At 41.2% G+C, this 16718-nt stretch overlaps 1 protein-coding gene across 3 annotated transcripts in view; it reads left to right on the forward strand.

Annotated features, from left to right (window-relative positions):
• The first annotated feature begins 217 nt into the window (after positions 1 to 217).
• The window catches only part of LOC120801293 (beta-galactoside alpha-2,6-sialyltransferase 2-like), a 40922-nt gene continuing 24421 nt past the window's right edge, over positions 218 to 16718 (forward strand). Inside the window, exons 1-3 of one of the 3 annotated variants that reach the window (XM_040148100.1) lie at positions 218 to 469; positions 13671 to 13775; positions 16628 to 16684. The gene's annotated coding sequence lies outside the window, so the exon portion shown is untranslated. Of the gene's footprint in view, positions 470 to 4318; positions 4385 to 13670; positions 13776 to 16627; positions 16685 to 16718 lie in introns of those variants that run through there. The other 2 variants (XM_040148098.1, XM_040148097.1) reach the window with 2 other exon arrangements.

A 16718-nucleotide genomic window follows, 5' to 3' on the forward strand; every position in this document is an offset into this window, starting at 1 on the left:
CTCCCTTCCCTCTGCAACTGACAAACCTACTGCTGTCAAGAAGGAATCAAATTCGATGTCCATGTACCCTTCCTCTCCCCCTTCCTCCTTCCCCCCTTTCCTTTTCTCTCGATCCTTACCTCCAGCCTAACAAGCCAACTCGGTGCTTCACTGCAAAGAATAAAAATAAAAAAAATAAATAAATAAATCAGCCCTCGCTGACTCCGCCCCTCATTTTCAGATGTGGATGCGAGGAAAAAGGGCCAGCAACAATGTGATAGACAACACAGCCCCGCCGCTCCGTTCAGCGTAGTAGTGGATATCCTCTCGGCGGACGGAGAGCCGAGGCGAGCCAAGCAGAGCTGCGTGCCCGCTGTGCGGCAAGGCGAACAGGAGCAAAATGGACCGCCGGGCACCACCACCACCACCACCAGCACCAGCAGAAGCAGCAGCAGCAGCAGCATCCACGGAGGGCAGACACAGTTTTTAGGTAAGGCTTTGTTCGTTTTCCGCAGGATTTCCATATCGATCTGCGTTTAATGCTCCAGGGCGCTTTGTGCAGTACGCGGACGGGCACAGGGGGAGGATGTGCATGCGCGACGCTTGGTTAAAACGGTTCAACATTTAGGGTTTTATTAGTTCACAGCTGCGGAAGAATATGTAGCTGAAAATCTTTTGTCCTTTTGTTACTTTACCGGATCACCGCGGTCATTAAAGGGAGCGCATTTAACAGCGGCTCGCTGAAACAACGCGCGGCTCTTCAGGGTTTGCACAAAAAAAACCAAAAAAAATTTGGTTTAACAAACATACGGAGCAGTATTGTCACATGCAGCAGAGTTCACGGCGTAACGACGCTCTACTGTGGGGTGTTAAAAAGAAAAGCGGGTTTTCTCCGCACTGAAGAGTTCGTGCACAGCTCTCGCCGTGAAGCCAGGCCTGCACGCTGCTCTAGAACTTGAGGAGAGGATGCAGAGGGTTATTGTTCCCTTGACCCTCGGTCAGCTTCGTGCAGATGGTGTAGCCCGAAAAAACAAAACGGGAAACGCAGGCCAGGAAAAGTGCCCCAGCAGAAGAAAGCAGGGAGAAATACGATGCCACCGTGATTTGTCCTTTATTAACCCACTGATACCAGAGACACCATGTACATTTCTGTAATGTTATGTTGATATTTGATAAGGGAAGACTGCCTGAAGAGGTCAGTGTCACAATCATGATCTGCTCTCGTGCATGGAAAGTTCATCATGGCAGCAATGGTGACAGGCTGCTCCTTGAAATGTGTGTTGCCAAATGACACTTTCATAACCACATCTGCTCCGCTTCACATCTGTAGCAAGCTTTAATTTGCAGCAATTCAATTAGTAACAACCAGATACCATCTCAGCTTCTTGACCAAGGACTTTAAATTAAACACGAAAGTGTGACGTCTCTAATCACCTTGACATCACAGTGAAAGCATTTAAAAGCCGAGGAAAACAAGTGTCAAGGGCAATTAAGTGTTTTCTGTTATTGTGTGGGGGTATGGAGTGTGACGTGTTTTGAAGTGCTGCGAGTTGTCTGCTATCAGCAAAAGGAAAGAGGAAGTTTATCACTCTCAGCTGTCAAGATTTATCTCAGTGTCACCCACACACATGATCGTATCACCTTCAAGAAAAGTGTAGGTTGAGAGTAGACCAAAACTCATTACAATAAGAATATGCACACATGCATTCACACTTCTCTGTAATGCACTTCAATCCAAGGCAGTTCTGTTCTGTGAATTGTCTCCCCCCCTGCAGCACCAACAGCATGGGGAGGAAAACAGAAAGCCTCTCCGTAGGGTAACGTGACATCGCATCAGAGGAGTGTCATTTTGTTTGTGTGTGCCGCTGCTGAATAATTGTGCGCTCTCTGGTTTTCAGCGCTTTTGAGAGGTTGTGATGAGGACAAAAGTTGAGTGTTTTTTAACCACTGGAGTTTAGATGAAAACTTGCGCATTATATAAAACGGAAGATAAATGATCTTTTCTTCATCAGGACATTTCCTTTCATAGTAAGTGAGCTATAGATGTTGCTGCCCGCTTTAAGAATGCATCATGAATTTGCTACTGGCTGATAAATGTACATACACACAACACCAGAGTGTAAAAGGGTTGCGACTCTCAAAGAATTTCTTCGTTATCACTTTTACACCTAACTGTCTAAGTACTGCCACACAGTGGCTGGCACCTCTGTGTCTCTGCAGCTGGATTTTTATTGTCTCAAATGGCACACTCTCTCTCTCTGTGTGTGCAGACAGAGTACAGGTGTGTAGAAGAGCTGCGCTCTTTGTACACACCAATAATATTCCACTTTTATTCTACCCTGGCGAAGAACCGTACAGCACAACTGGAGCCGTTTTCCACACAGACCGTTTTTTTCCCTCCAAGCTGATCAGTGTTGACCAGAATCATTTGAGATGCTTCACTAGAGAGTTAATGACATTTCGCTCAGCAGGTCAGCAGTCTTCAGTATTGTCCCAATGAGCCAAGGGTTTCTCCGAAAATGAAAGGAAAAAAGAGCGGCTGTCTGCGCACTAAAATTTTCGAGCTCCCAAAATTTTGTTTGATGCAACATTTTGACCCACGAGGTCTTTGTCAAACAAGTCACTGTGAACACAAAACGGGCTAGTTTATAGACAAAACTGACAGCTTCACCTGCAATCACTTCCAAGCATTATAATGAAAGACAGATAACACACGATACGTTTTTCAGCATACTATGCATGCAGCTCAATAATCTGAGATGATTCTGTGTGTTCATGTTTAATTCTCATTTTATCCTTATTATCGTGGAATTAACAGAGGCAGTACATCAAGATAAATTAGAGCCATGAACAGTGCATAGCAGTTCTATGAAAAGAGTGTACGGATTTTCATTCACACCGTGTTGCTCGTTTGTTCCTGTGCGAAAAAACGTGGCACTCAGTGGCTTGAAAGGGACCACTTGGAGGTTGATTTACTGTTTTAAGCCAAAGAATAGCAGTGAGGAAATGCTGCTGTTCTAAAAATATCCAACAGACGAAATGCATAATTGCTGTCAGGGTTGACCCAGTAACAGAGTTAAACTCAAAGATTGACTGCTCTCATTAGCATCGGACCAGAGGGAGTCTGAGAGGGGGAGCGATTTTATACAGAAGAGTGTCGTGGAGAGATGGATCAGATGGAGTTCAACATAAATCCCAATAATTAATAATAAATAAAATTTTATTAATTGAAATCCCGTGTTAACATTAGTTAAACTGATTGAGAACGAAGCAAAAAAAGATGAACTATGCAGTTACTTTCTGAAGTATCACAAATTGTTGTCATCGTGTGTTTGATGAGTCTTTAATGTCTGTTCTATGTTGCACTGGGGTCCATTGGGAACAGCATTGGGGGAAAAAGGGAAAATGGAGTCCAGGACAGAAAAAGGAAGGAGTTATGATTCAAGGATACATTTCTATACACTATAAAGGGATACAGATTTTCTGTCTCTGGAAGACAGAAGCAACTGTGCTGCTAATCTGTTCATTAGCAGCACAGTGAAGCAGTTTTTTTCTTTTTCTTTTTCTTGTTCTTTTTAAATATTGCAGATCTCTCACTCTGATTTTACCACAAGATGATATTGCAATTTGTAAGAGGGAAGTTAGAAACGATCAAGAAAAAAAGAAATTTAAAACATCTAGCAGTTAATATGGATAGAAAAAATGAGGGTTAAATATATTTAAACCTTCACTAACAGATTTATTTGGCCACCTAGGGGCACGCTGTGAATGCAACAGTGACACATCATCACCTTTTACAGTTGATTTGGCAAACTTTACACATCTATCAGTTATGGGGGCAACTTAGCATTAATTTGCAGTCATGTCTCTTGTCACTGTCTTTCAACCAACAGTGTAGTGTCAAAGCGGAACAACAAAACAATGAGCTGCAACCCGCTATGAAGCTCAGCAAAGCACGTTAACGTGACAGTTCTCTGTGGGTTCTTCACCACAAACTGCCTCCTTCACATTATTGAAATTCAGTTCTCAGCATCTTGCAACTATTCTTGAAATGGCAAGGCTAAACTTTTGGCTCGACACTTGACGCTTCTTTTTAGTTAATCCTGAAATTGTCACATATTTTTACTGTCGGCCGAAGCAAGAGGTAGAGTTTCATTTTTATCTGTTCCATTATCTGGGATAGAGTACAGTGGGGCGGAGGTACTGCGTGGGCAGGGCTCTCTGACAAGGTGGAGGTGTAATTTCAGATGCACACTAACCGACCAGAGCAGCAGTTATCTGAGCTCAGCCTTCAAAAGGAGGAGCGCTGGAGTCATCAAGACCAGCTGTGCCGCTCACTCTTGTCTGTGTGTGTGTGTGAGCTCGGAGGACGGGGCTCTTCATGAGAAACACATGGATGCCCAGGGTAATTAGCTGTCTTCACAAGATTGCAAACTTCCCTGAGAGGAGGCACTCATCTCTGTATGTGTGTCTGTTGATGTATGGTGCTCTACTCCTTATGTTGTATCTTCTTAAAAAGGGACATGGGATGTTTGAGCAGCTTATTGTGGCATAGCTTTCAAAGTTGTGCTCTAAGTCTCTGATAGGCTGCTAATCTCAGTCTGTGTTTAGACGTAAGTGTCCAGAGTTCAGACAGATTATAGGGGGGTTAAGCTCTCTGAAAATGGCTGTAGAGCTGTAGATTAGTGGGCCTGTTCTCTGGGCAGACATCTTTCTTTTTTTTTTTTAAATACAACAGCCAGTATGTGAAATACTGATATGAATGAATCCTGTCAGCATTTTTTTTTTACTAACTCTCTTAATTTCTTCTTTCCCAATCATGGATGAGCATGAAATTTCGACTCAAGTGAATCTATTCCCAGTTCAGAAACAAATGGAGTGAGGGTAACCGTAGGGATGAGAGGGGGACTAGTCATCCAGTCTGATGGTACAAGCGTTGCTACGTCCATTCAGCCTCTACAAGAGGGGGGATGGTGAAACGGACGGTGAAAAGAGCTTTAAGTGGACTTTCTCTACTTTCGCACATCAAAAGCCCACCTGCTGTGGGCGTCAGCGCTCCCAGTTGTATTTATGGGCCATAATGTGAGGTGTAGAGCTGCATTTCCTTCACAGGACCTTGCTGTTGGCAGGCTGTATTTGAGGCGGCTCCGTGCACCGTGAAAGCCTGTCATCGAGAACCGCTGCCCTGTGTGATTTATCAGAATAGGGTGTACTTACAAGGTCAGCATGATTCAACTCTTCCCGGCGCTATGTTTTAATCAGATGTCCTTTCTTCTTAAAAGTGGAGGTTACTTCGTCATTTCTTTTTTTGTGACTGTAATTTGCGAAGGGCTTTAGGGCTTTTACTATGCTGTTAGTTTTAAACTTTTAAGTCTGCCTCCTGTTTAGACACTGAACAGCCAGTGGATGTCTGATAGCTGATGACCTTCTCTTGTCTGTTACTCACTCTGAATGAGTCAAAGGCTTGTTTTTTCTCAAGCGCTGTGTCAGTAGTGCTGCTTTTAAATGGAACGTGTCCTCTGCTCCGGTAATTACAAGGTGCATGAAGATTTCACAAGGTGCTCTGATAGAGGGAGACGGGCTAATTGGTAGTACTGCGACCTTGTCGGGGTTTGTGTGTGTCCAGGTGTCAGCTGAGTATTATGATTTGGATGTCTGCACTCCTCTCTGCAGAATGAAGGCTCAACGTGTGCATGCGTGGGCAGAGGATGTAGAGACTGTTGTCTTCTCTCTGTATCATGGATCAGGTGTGAAATTTGTATAGCAGATGGACCGTGACAGATGTGTGTGAGAGACTTCCACCTCCCTGCACATCTTGGCCATTATTGGATGTGGTCGTTTCTTTAGAGCAAGATTAATGAGTGTCTTAGCACGCCTTTGCAAAAATAGACATTTTTCCTCTGCTGATGTAATCAGTGCTGTGAAGGAGGATAACAGAGGACAGGACAGACCTAATCTGCCTCAGTGGGATCAGTCTTTAATGGAGTTAGGACTTTCTAGTCTGACCTTGCTGGTACGGGTATTACAGCAGCATGAAACCATCCCTCATGAGTCTGATCCCGCTATCACCTAGAGAGAATGAGGATCAAAGACATCTTACTTGTTTTTCTCGGATCCTTTCACAAAATGAGCAACATGGTTTGATGTTTTTTCATATATTTTCATATATTTCATATATTTAAATCATATATTTTTTAAACATATAAAACATTTTTTTTTTTTTTTTGCAGTGCAGCAGCGAGAGACAAAAACATGTTGCTGACGCGGCAACGTTTGACGGTTCTAAGGTGAACCAGTGGCCTACTCTTGAGACTGCCATGAAACCAACATCAAACATCAGATAAACCTAGCCATGGAAATCCTTGCAAAATAAGGTTTCCCAAAAACAAACCTAAAGCTGCCCTCATTAACCTTTTTATGTTTGCAATGGGTCAAATGAATGTGTGTAGTGTGAAAGGGATCACCTGTAGTGTAGTTTGTTGGGCTGCTCCCACGTGATCAATCAAAAATCAATTTTTACTGCTTTTAAAAGCCTTGATAATTGCAATTCTAACATTCTGGGTTCACTTTATGCAGAATCTGTCAGTATGTAATCATATGGTTTTGTTTCAGGACTAGTGCTGGAACAATAAATCGGCCAGGCCAATGTGCTTATTGCAGATATATCAGTATTTGTGTATACTGTGTATATATACGTACATTATAAGGTGGTCATTTAGAAATAGATGTAGTTTTACCATTACATACTTTGTCCACCACAGAGCACTGAGTGAATTTGTCAGCTGCAAATTGTCTCTGTACTCATTTTGGATGCATCTGATGAATTGATTGATTGATAATTTCTCCTGACTATAAACTCAGGAACGAGGGAAAAATATTTAGCATATTCATTTGCCTTGTTTTGTCTAAACAACAGTCCAAAACTTCAAGCACCACTTTTACTGTCACACAAGACAAAGAAAACCAGCAAATATTCACATTTGAAATAAAGTGGTTAAAATTGTTGCTGATTAATTACCTGTCTGTTTTGTTTTTGTTTTTGTTTTTGTTTTTGGTTTTTGTGAAAATTACATCATACTAACAGATGTACTGGAGGTGTGCTGCTATGCAGCATCCCAAAGCTCAGTTTGATGATTTTGATTATGACTATAGTATATTATTACTACTAAAATGATAACTTTAATCATTTTAGGCAATGTTTTTTTAAAGCGCTGCCATCATACTGGTTGAGAGTCACACTCATGCTGACTTGCATTACATTCAAGTCCCTGCAAGTTGATTCGTTGTCAGGCCAAGCTAGGAATGCCCGGCTTTTTTCTTTTTTCTTTTTTTTTTTTTTTTTAAGTGGCCTGCTGTGTCTCCATTTAGCCTCCTTACTTATGAGTAGGAGGAACTGAAATGCAACTTCTGTTTCATTCTATTTGTGGCCAAAACGTGTGCTTTACTTTAGGTTTCAGAGCTGGTCTGTACTTAGCTGTGCATCTATATGCGTGCGTGCAGTGATGCTGTTGCGTGCTCTAGTGTATGTGATTGGCAGGCAGTTGGATGGCTGGAATGAGCTGTGTCGCCTGCAGTGTGTTCTCAGCTCCACATGCCAGGTGCCAGTGGTGAGGAGGCACTTGATTTACTGCTGGTAGTAAGTCACATTTCCACACAAAGACTGGCAGGCGGAGCAGTAGCACAGTAACTACACACATACACTTTTACGACAGAGGTGCAGTACCGGATTCAATAATTCTGTTCTTGGCATGGGTAAGGCATAACGATAAATGAATGACTTTAGAGCAAACACCCATAGACACAAACACGGTCAGTGGACCGCTGTCTGCACTTACATCTGCATGCACAGCAGCACAGCTGGATGTAGGTCAGAGAATATGGCAGATGTGGGGGAAGGAAAGAAGGTGAGCATTAGAAGTGGAAGTGAAGGGAGGAGGAAGCCTTTCATTATGTCATCATGTCGGAGCAGTGGCAGGATTAAGGCAGAATATATAGGGAGGGTTTAACCCCTGAATTTTTAAGGTTTTGCCTAGGAAGTAAAGAGTAATAATTCTTAAATCCATCAGAGAAAACAAAGATGTTATATTTACATTATATACCATCAGCCCTGTCTTCTTCTCTCTTCTCCTCTCCCCTCTGACTGGCCCCGAAACTATGCTACAAAATTAGCAGCAATGGCAGCTGTGAAAAAGAGAACGTTGGATAAAGCAGTTCTACTTGATTTTTTTTTTTTTTTAAAGCCTCTGCTTTAGCCTCAACATTGTCCTGTCTTCAGCTGCTCATTTATATGAGCTAAGGTAGCCAGCCATTCAGTCTACTAGCTATTCTTAACAGCTGCACTTTGGGTTTTCAAAATGTGATGAAGTGCAGCGAACCATTCGGAAAGCTCGGACGCTGGTGGTATAATTACACAGGGTGAAGTCTTATGTCCTACACGGTAATAACCTCACCGACTCTTGTGGCTAAAGCAGGGTGGACCTGCAGCAAGGGGGTTCATTAAGTGAGGAAAAAGAGACAGATCATTTAGTCTGCACATATGCTTCTTCTTGAGCTCAATATCCTCACATCAGTTCAGCACTTCGCGTGACTCCTGATGTTCCTGTTACAGTTCGTCTTTGCTCTTGTCTGCAGTGTCTCATTTTTTCCTTGTCTGATCTGTAACTGCACAAGCTTCTATCTCTAGATTATATGAGAAAGTACAGCAGTATGTTTTGTACAGTGAAATATTATGCCTTGTATTGGCTAAGTTTGGAAGGTTCATATTATAGCAGTTAGAGACTGCTCCAAGATCAATACCTTTATAATTACCTCTGCATTAATGGCAGTTTTGTAGCTGGAATTCCATTTTCTAGCACCAGAAATATATTCTTTTGATAGGGATCTTTCAGATGCAGCCCAAAAGTCTGAGGCATACAGAATTTAGACTTCCTCAGAGTCAAAGTTTGCTATAATACATTGGTGTTGATCAGATAATTTCTATCTGTTTGAACTCTGTCTAATATATGGCGGTTCACATGGTGAGATTAAATGCTGCTTAGCTGATTCACAAGTTTGACACCTTGTTGTCTTGTTTTGAGATTCATTTACATCTCTGCAGTGCAAACAACAGGTATCAAGGTTAGATCATTCATTCATTCAATTTCAGGAGTGAACTCTGAAGTGCAGATTAGTTTTGAGATTGTGTGGATTTATGCAAAAACAATACGATCCTCAACTTTGAACTGGATCTATATTGGACATCTTCACTGTCTTCACTTCCTTTGTGTTTGGGTTCAAGCTAATTAGGCATAATAAAAAGCTTTAGGTAACTAGTTTAGCAAGATACAGGTAAGGGTTCATTTTGTTTGGAACAAGCTAAGTCATATGACGTGTGGGCTGAAAATGTCTAAAAGACAAAAGTGTTTGTACCTGTTCTAAAAGGCCACAGTCGAAGGCGGCGTGAAAAGCCTGCCGTCGGTCGCCTCCCGACTGTGTCACATTGCCTCCCTGACCTCTCCCCAACAAGGCATTCACACAAACGGACTCAAATTAAGGAGGCACAGCAGGCTGCCATTTATTGTGACTGGATTGTCCAAATAGCAGCCTGGCACCTTCCCTCAACTCAAAAATCTCGCTGGAGAAGTTGAGAAATTTTCAGCTTTACCTCTGATGTGCTGGAGCAGCAATATTGAGATAAGCAGTTGTGTTTTCTGTGATTCCCTCTAGAAACAAAAGCACAGCTCTTAGCTCCAACCCATCTATGTAAAAGCATGTCAAGCAAATGTGGGAGAAGCTGGTCATCAAGATAAGTAGCTTCAACTTTTAATATCAGAGAATTTTAACAGGCCATCAAGACTTTAATCCAGTGGTTGAAAACACATTGTTTGGGAAATGAGCTACTTCTTGATGCGCCAGTTTGCCAGCAACGGGAGAAAATAAGTTTCAGCCAGAGCTGAGTATGTAAACTACAGTGCTTTGTACGGTGCTGCTTTGAGTCCGTATGTGTGAACAGGGAGAAAATGGCGCCCTCGAAGCCTTTCTGTTTCAGAAAAGCTTTTTAGATGCAGATAGACACTCCAACTAGCACTTTGGTTTGAAGCATGCTTAGGTCCTGAGTTAGACTGATATTTGGTTGTGTTTTAAAAAAAAAAAAAAAAAAAAAAACCCACCCAAGCTGAAGTTCATAAATAACTCTGGGCCCCAGTAGTGAAGATGCATACACCCACCCATCACCCACTTCTATTTCAATGTACATCCTGTTTCCATTTTTGTCTCCCTCATGTAATACCTAACTGGAAAATTTCTTCATATTCTGAGTGCATACTGTATTTGCAATCATAACATGTTCTGCTACCATAAATGAGTTGACAACTGAATTCAGAAATCTAAAATGTCTCTCCTGACCTCATAGCTCCTGCTTTTGTCTGTGGGTCCGCAAAAGCCTAGTGTACCTTTTTTTTTTTTTTTTTTTTTTTCTACCTAGTAGTGATCTATTAGTTTGTAGCTGCCAGTTGCTGCTTGAACTGCTTTAAAGTGAATATTACAGGAAAACGGCTTTATTTATTTTTTTAAGATGGAGAACAACTCCACTCTTGATGACTCAATATTTTATGAGGAACAAACCCTTTGGTTAGTGCTTTAATTGAGAGAATATGCACGCTTAACATCCTACTGCCATGCAGTGTGCAGAATAGAGGACAGCTTGTTCTCTTGCAGAAGCAGCTTGGGATTTTTTTGGTCTATTTTCCCCACTCATCCAATGCCTTCTTTGTAAGACTCTTTTATGGCTTCTTTTGTGTCTTGCGATGCCAGTGTTAACCACTACAGATTAATCTTGATTAGCCTGATCAGGGTCTATACCCTTATTGTGAATCAACTTCTCTTTTCTGCTTAAATAGAGGTAAGTATTGAGAACATGTTCCTTGAGCTAACTTCTGCATTTAAGTTGTATTATCTGTAAAATTCCCTTGGCTGTTACTCTCCTATGCCAAAGCCAGAATCTTTATTTCCCACAGAGACTTCAGTTCGCTTATTTGAGAAATTTTTCAACTTGGCTGTGATTAAAGTATTCATAACACGGCCTCTCCACCCTGGTTCCTCAGCAGGGTTTAGTAAAGTGGACTGAACAGTGTTCAGTGGGATGCTGTGTGGCTGTATCCCCTTAAGAGCTGTACGAGCACTTACCTGGCAGTCAAATAGTGGCTAGAGCTCAGTACAGTCACCTCTGGCAATGCCTGTACATCAACACATTGAGAATATTACAGGGAGCGGCGAGGCATGCTGGGACTCAAGGAATGTGGTTACGTAAAAAATGAATATATCTATAAATATACTCTTTTCTGGTTCTATTGTGGAGTCGTTTTTGCAGTGTTTTGCTGCCCTAAAGAGATCCAGTGTCATTATACCATATGCATGAAGTATTTTTGTTTCAAGAAATGAATATTGAAAGAAATTAGAATACAAACTCAAATTCAGATTAGTCTGCAGCTCTTACAAGCTCACTGACAAAACAGAGACAGAGGTTGATGTAATTGCCTGTACTCTGTAGTTAAGACTAATTCAGTTACAGGTTAAACACTGAATGAATCAAAAACTAAAATGGACAATGGACCAAACAGTGTTTCTGTCCTTGGGAGCCAGATGATTCCTTTATTTATTTTTTAATTTATTTAATTAATTGACTATTTATTTGCAGTTTAAAAGCTACAAAGAACAGAAGTGTTGATTAAACTTTATAATCATTTTGGAGGCGGAATTTAGTGGTGCTTAAACGCTATTGCATGAATACTGTGATTATATTTCTAATATAAACTTAATATTTCTATATTTCAACCCACTTTATATTAGCATGGTTAGACTAAATATAGATGTAGAAAGGGAAGAAATAGTAGACATGTAGACATAATGTGGAAATAATGCCACGTGAAAAACAGAAACAAAGATCAGTTACACTGAAAAATTTTGGGAAGAAAAACCACATTAAGGCCTTGGTGAAGGCAGTGGACCACTTAGTAAGTGTAGTGGTATTAGCATAATGTAACATAGGTAGTTGTTATAAATAGGTAGTTGTTATAAATCTATTAAGTGTATCTGGTGCAAATAGGACAACAATCAATGCTGTGCCTTATAAGCTCTAGGCTCTGACGCTGTCTAAGAAAATTTTCTCTGAATCGCTCTTCTCCTTTTTGATTTCCTCTCTATTTTAGTCTAAATTTCTTCAGCTGGATTCACATCTTTTCTTTTTCTTGTACATTAGATCTGTGATTGTCAAACTAAAATTTTGTTCCTGTTCCTGGCCATTTTATCAGCTGTCTTCCAAAGACATGTCTGGGGTGTGCAAGAGTTGAATTTCCTGTTAACCAGTCTTCCTTGTATAATATCACCAATCCAATTTCTTCCCCGCAGAGAATAATTTAGGCTAAAAATATCAACTTGTACCATCATGCTCCAACAATCTACATCTATTTTGGAGAAAGAAAAAGAAGTATAGAGGAACAGTAGCTAGTACCCAGAAATCCTAGTTTCGGTAGGTAGACAGAGGAAAACGAGCCATTTCCTACGCATGGACTGGTATTTATAAAAGAAGAACATGTGGTGAGAACGTGGGCATCTCGTGAGTACTTCAGAGCAGGTGTGTACACAGTTTATTACAGATAGCTGTGAGTGATACGATGAGTGAGGTGAACATGAAATATAAGGTGAGGAAATTAGGTTTGTGCACTAGGCCCAGTTACTCAGTGACTGAGATTTATAAAACAGGACCAGGTGCACGTGCGGCTTCATAAATCTGACCAAAGTAATGTGTTTGGATTTTCGGTCTTCATGCATACATACAGTTTATGCATCTGGTCCCTTGTACATACCCTGTCCAAGACAATTAGGTTCTGAAATGTGACTTTTGCCAAAATTAGGCTGCTATTACCATACTTGCCAAATCACTGGAGGTAAACCATCAAGTGAAATTACAGGCACCATCATGCATTACACCTGGTAGGTGGCACGGCAACGTGTAACCTGGCATTCCCCACCCTAGACCTCAACTGCAGATTGTCACATCGGAGGTGGATGAAAACTCTTTGCCTGTCTAGGAGAGAAAGTGTGCTACAGACCAGTATATTCAGCCTGTCAATATTCTGTGTGTGTCAAAAGTAAAAATGCAGATGTTCTTAAAAATAAACAGTACACTATCATGATTAATATTATTCTTTTCATTCACATCGTTATAATGCTATGAGCTATGGGTAATCTTCAAAATGTAGCTGCTGCCATTCAAGAAGTGAACAACAACTGAACACTACAAATGTGTTATTTTATAGTTACTAGGACTGAAATGATTAGTTGATTGATTTAGTTGATTGACAGATGAACTACTCTGTTAAGTCGCTACCAAAGCAAAAATGCCAAACGTTCCCCAGCTACAGCTTCTAATCTCTATAATGAGATTTGCTGCTTTTCTAAGTCGCATATAATAGAATACCAACATTTAACCAGTCTCTTCTCCCTTTTTTACAAAAGCTCCCGCTCTCTCATTATCATTTATTCACACTGTATTTTGTTTTTGCTCTTTAAAAGATCTGTGCTTTATATTCTGTTAGGCTCGTTTTGTTCATCACCGTCTCCTGCTCACTCCCACTAAGTCATTTAGTCGTCCTTTGCTGTCTGGCAGGCGTGACGTTTCAATGTTTCCTTTTTTGTGCTGTTTCTTTGTGTAGCACTTACAAGACTAGCCCTGTCCTCCTCCCCCGCCTCTCCATCTGTGCCACGCATTTATGTTGTTTCACCGCAGTTACTGAGGCACACATCCTGATTGCTGCCAGGTGAGGCAAACTAACCGCACACACACACACACACACACACACACACACACACGCATGCACGACATGCCTCAGGGCACACGCACACACACCAACACACACACACACACACACACACACACACACACACACACGTATATATCCACAATGGGCCTCTATGGAGCGGTGGTGCATATAGATGCATTTGCTTGTTGATAACATTGCCATTGGGCAGTGATGTGTTTTCCTCCTTGTTTTCTCTTTTTTCTTTTTTTCTGTGTGTCTGGTTTGCTGTTGTTATTTCCAGGTGTTAAATGGCACATTTTCCACTAAGTAACATTCGACCCCAGCACGGTAGACATGTCAGAACTGCTGCACAGGGGATTATTGTCTGACACCTATTTCACCTGACTGTGGCCTTAAGGCCTAAGCAAGACATGTTGCAAGTTTGCAGAAAGTAATCAGATGTTGCGTGTGTTTGTGCAGATGTGTGTGTGTTTTTTTGTTTTGTTTTTTTTGATCCAGTATTTTCGTCCTCCCATACTGTCTCTGCTCCCTCTGGCCCAGTTGCTCCCTGCTGTTTTCCTCCTGCTCGACCAGGGTCAGTGGATGAGCTTTGGCCTCCTGTGGGGCCCCAGGGTGAGAGGCCTGGATGTCTGAGCATGTGGGGAGGCGGGGAAAGCGGGAGCACCTGAGATCACTTCAGCTGCACTCTGCAGGACCTGGCAGCTACAGACACAGGAAGCTGTAATTAGGACTAGAGGAGGCTTAACACTCAGGAGCTTTTTTTCCCTCCTGCCTCACTCTGCCACGCTCTCAAGAGATATACTCCCCCATTAAAAGAACAAAACTCATAATTGCGTGTGGATGAGAGGATTGTAGTCCTCTGATGTGAGGCAATTTAATGCTTCATTTATTCACCTTCATTGCTGGGTATTTCACTCTGTAAGCTACCAGTGGACCTTACATGTTGTACGCCTGATTATTATCAAAGTTGCAGAAAAAATAAGCCAGGCTGGTAATGATGTCATAGTATTTGAGTGTTATTTTTAATGACTGGCACAGCAATGAAATAAACAAAGGTGTCACTTTGAAGCATGTCTTGAGATGAGTCCAGGTTTCTGAAGCAGTTTCCTACTCATAGTGCATCTCAGTGGAGCAATGGAACAGTGGTTGTTATTGTGGTGACAGCTACCAGTAATCCACATAAAAAAAAACAACAACAAAAAAAAAACCAGCCAAGGCAGCAAATGTATCTATTTTTATTTAGAGAATACACAGTGCTGTGCAAATACTTAGGCACTAAGTGTACATTGAGGATCCCTTCAAAAATAATGCTAAGAATAGTTTTGTTAATCAATTAACTTCATATAAAGGGCAGTCTTTGGCAGGTAGGTTGCTCCAAGCATCGTGGAGAACTTGCCACAGTTCTTCTGTGGATTGAGACTTTCTCACTGTCTCCTGTCTCCTCATGTAATGGAGACCCAGACTGATGTTGAGATCAGGCCTCTGTGGGGGGCACACCATCTCTTGCAGGCTCTTGTTGTCGCTGAAGATAGTTCTTTATGACTCTGGCTGTATGTTTGGGCTTGTTGTCGTGCTGCAGAATGAATTTGGGACCAATCAGACGCCTCCCTGATGGTATAGAGTGATGGATAAGAATCTAAACACATAAAGTGCATAAATCTTATATACAGTACTGTATCTCTGTTTAACACCAGTGTGCAATTACCTGATTACTTGAGAAAAGATTCGACAGCTCTACTGGAAAGTCTGGGAAACATTGTATTCTGCCCAGTCCTCTGGGATAATAAAACCAAAAAAGTAAGTATTTGGTCCGTAACATGTCAGAAAATAGTGAAAAATGCCCATCACAACTTCCTGAGGTCCAAGGCAATGTCGTCCGATTGCTTGTTTTGTCTGAGTAACAGTCCAAAACCTGAAAATATTCAGTCTATTATCATGTGAGACAAAGGAAAGCACCAAATCCTCACAATGTAGGAGCTGTAACGGGGGAATTATTGATTGATTGTTGAAATTATGGATTGATTATTTTTTTTGTCAATTGAGTAATTGATTAATCAGTACCACTTTATTTTAAACCCCATTTAGCATTTCCAAGCAGTATATAAACATGGAATAAATAGTTTATAACACATTATATTGTAATTATAAGCAGATATAAGTGCTCATTAATGTATTTGTTAACACATATAACTTCTCCTATGGACACCTGTAATTGAATGCTGGTGTATAAACTGATAATGAGTGACAGTATAGTATAACAAAGTTGTAATAATATAAAATATGTCCTCATAGGTGAAGGTATACAGTAGTTGCTGACAAATACTTGGCATTAATAAGAACTTACAGTTGCCCTTTTATCTGCTTAGAACCACATTATAAAGTGTTTATATACTGCTTACAAATGCTAAATAGTGTTAATGATTAATCTTCTAATCGTTAAAGTTGGTTTAAAGTTCCTGTTGACGTCACACTCCCATGTTCCTTCGGTCAAACCCTGGAGTATATTTGTTTATTAGTTTAAGGTTCTTCAGATAATTCATATTTTGTGTGATTTTTGTTGTGTGATGTGACACCGACACCCAGCTGATGGATTAGTGTTTAGTTTTTGTCGTGCCTCGAATGTTGAATATTATATGAAGGAAGCTGCAAATTTGATTCCAGCTATTAAATGGGCCAATTTTTCCAAAAACCATCCTTTTATGTTACGAGCGGAAAGCAGCCAAGTTCTGCCCTGCAGGAGGTGTTTTCCTGTGGTGTGTCTGTGTGAGCAGAGTGTTCTCATGCGCACACAGCCTCATGCGTGCATGTGCACTCTTGACCCTACTAATTTGTAGCACTCTTCTTCTCAGGGTCCTGTTATATCCTGGCGGTCATGTGGACATGAAGAAATAGAGCCATCAGTCGAGGTGAGTGTTTCAAACCTCTGCCACAATATTCCAT

The sequence above is a fragment of the Xiphias gladius genome, chromosome 16 (genome assembly GCF_016859285.1).
Source record: "Xiphias gladius isolate SHS-SW01 ecotype Sanya breed wild chromosome 16, ASM1685928v1, whole genome shotgun sequence".
Classification (NCBI taxonomy): Eukaryota; Metazoa; Chordata; class Actinopteri; order Istiophoriformes; family Xiphiidae; genus Xiphias; species Xiphias gladius.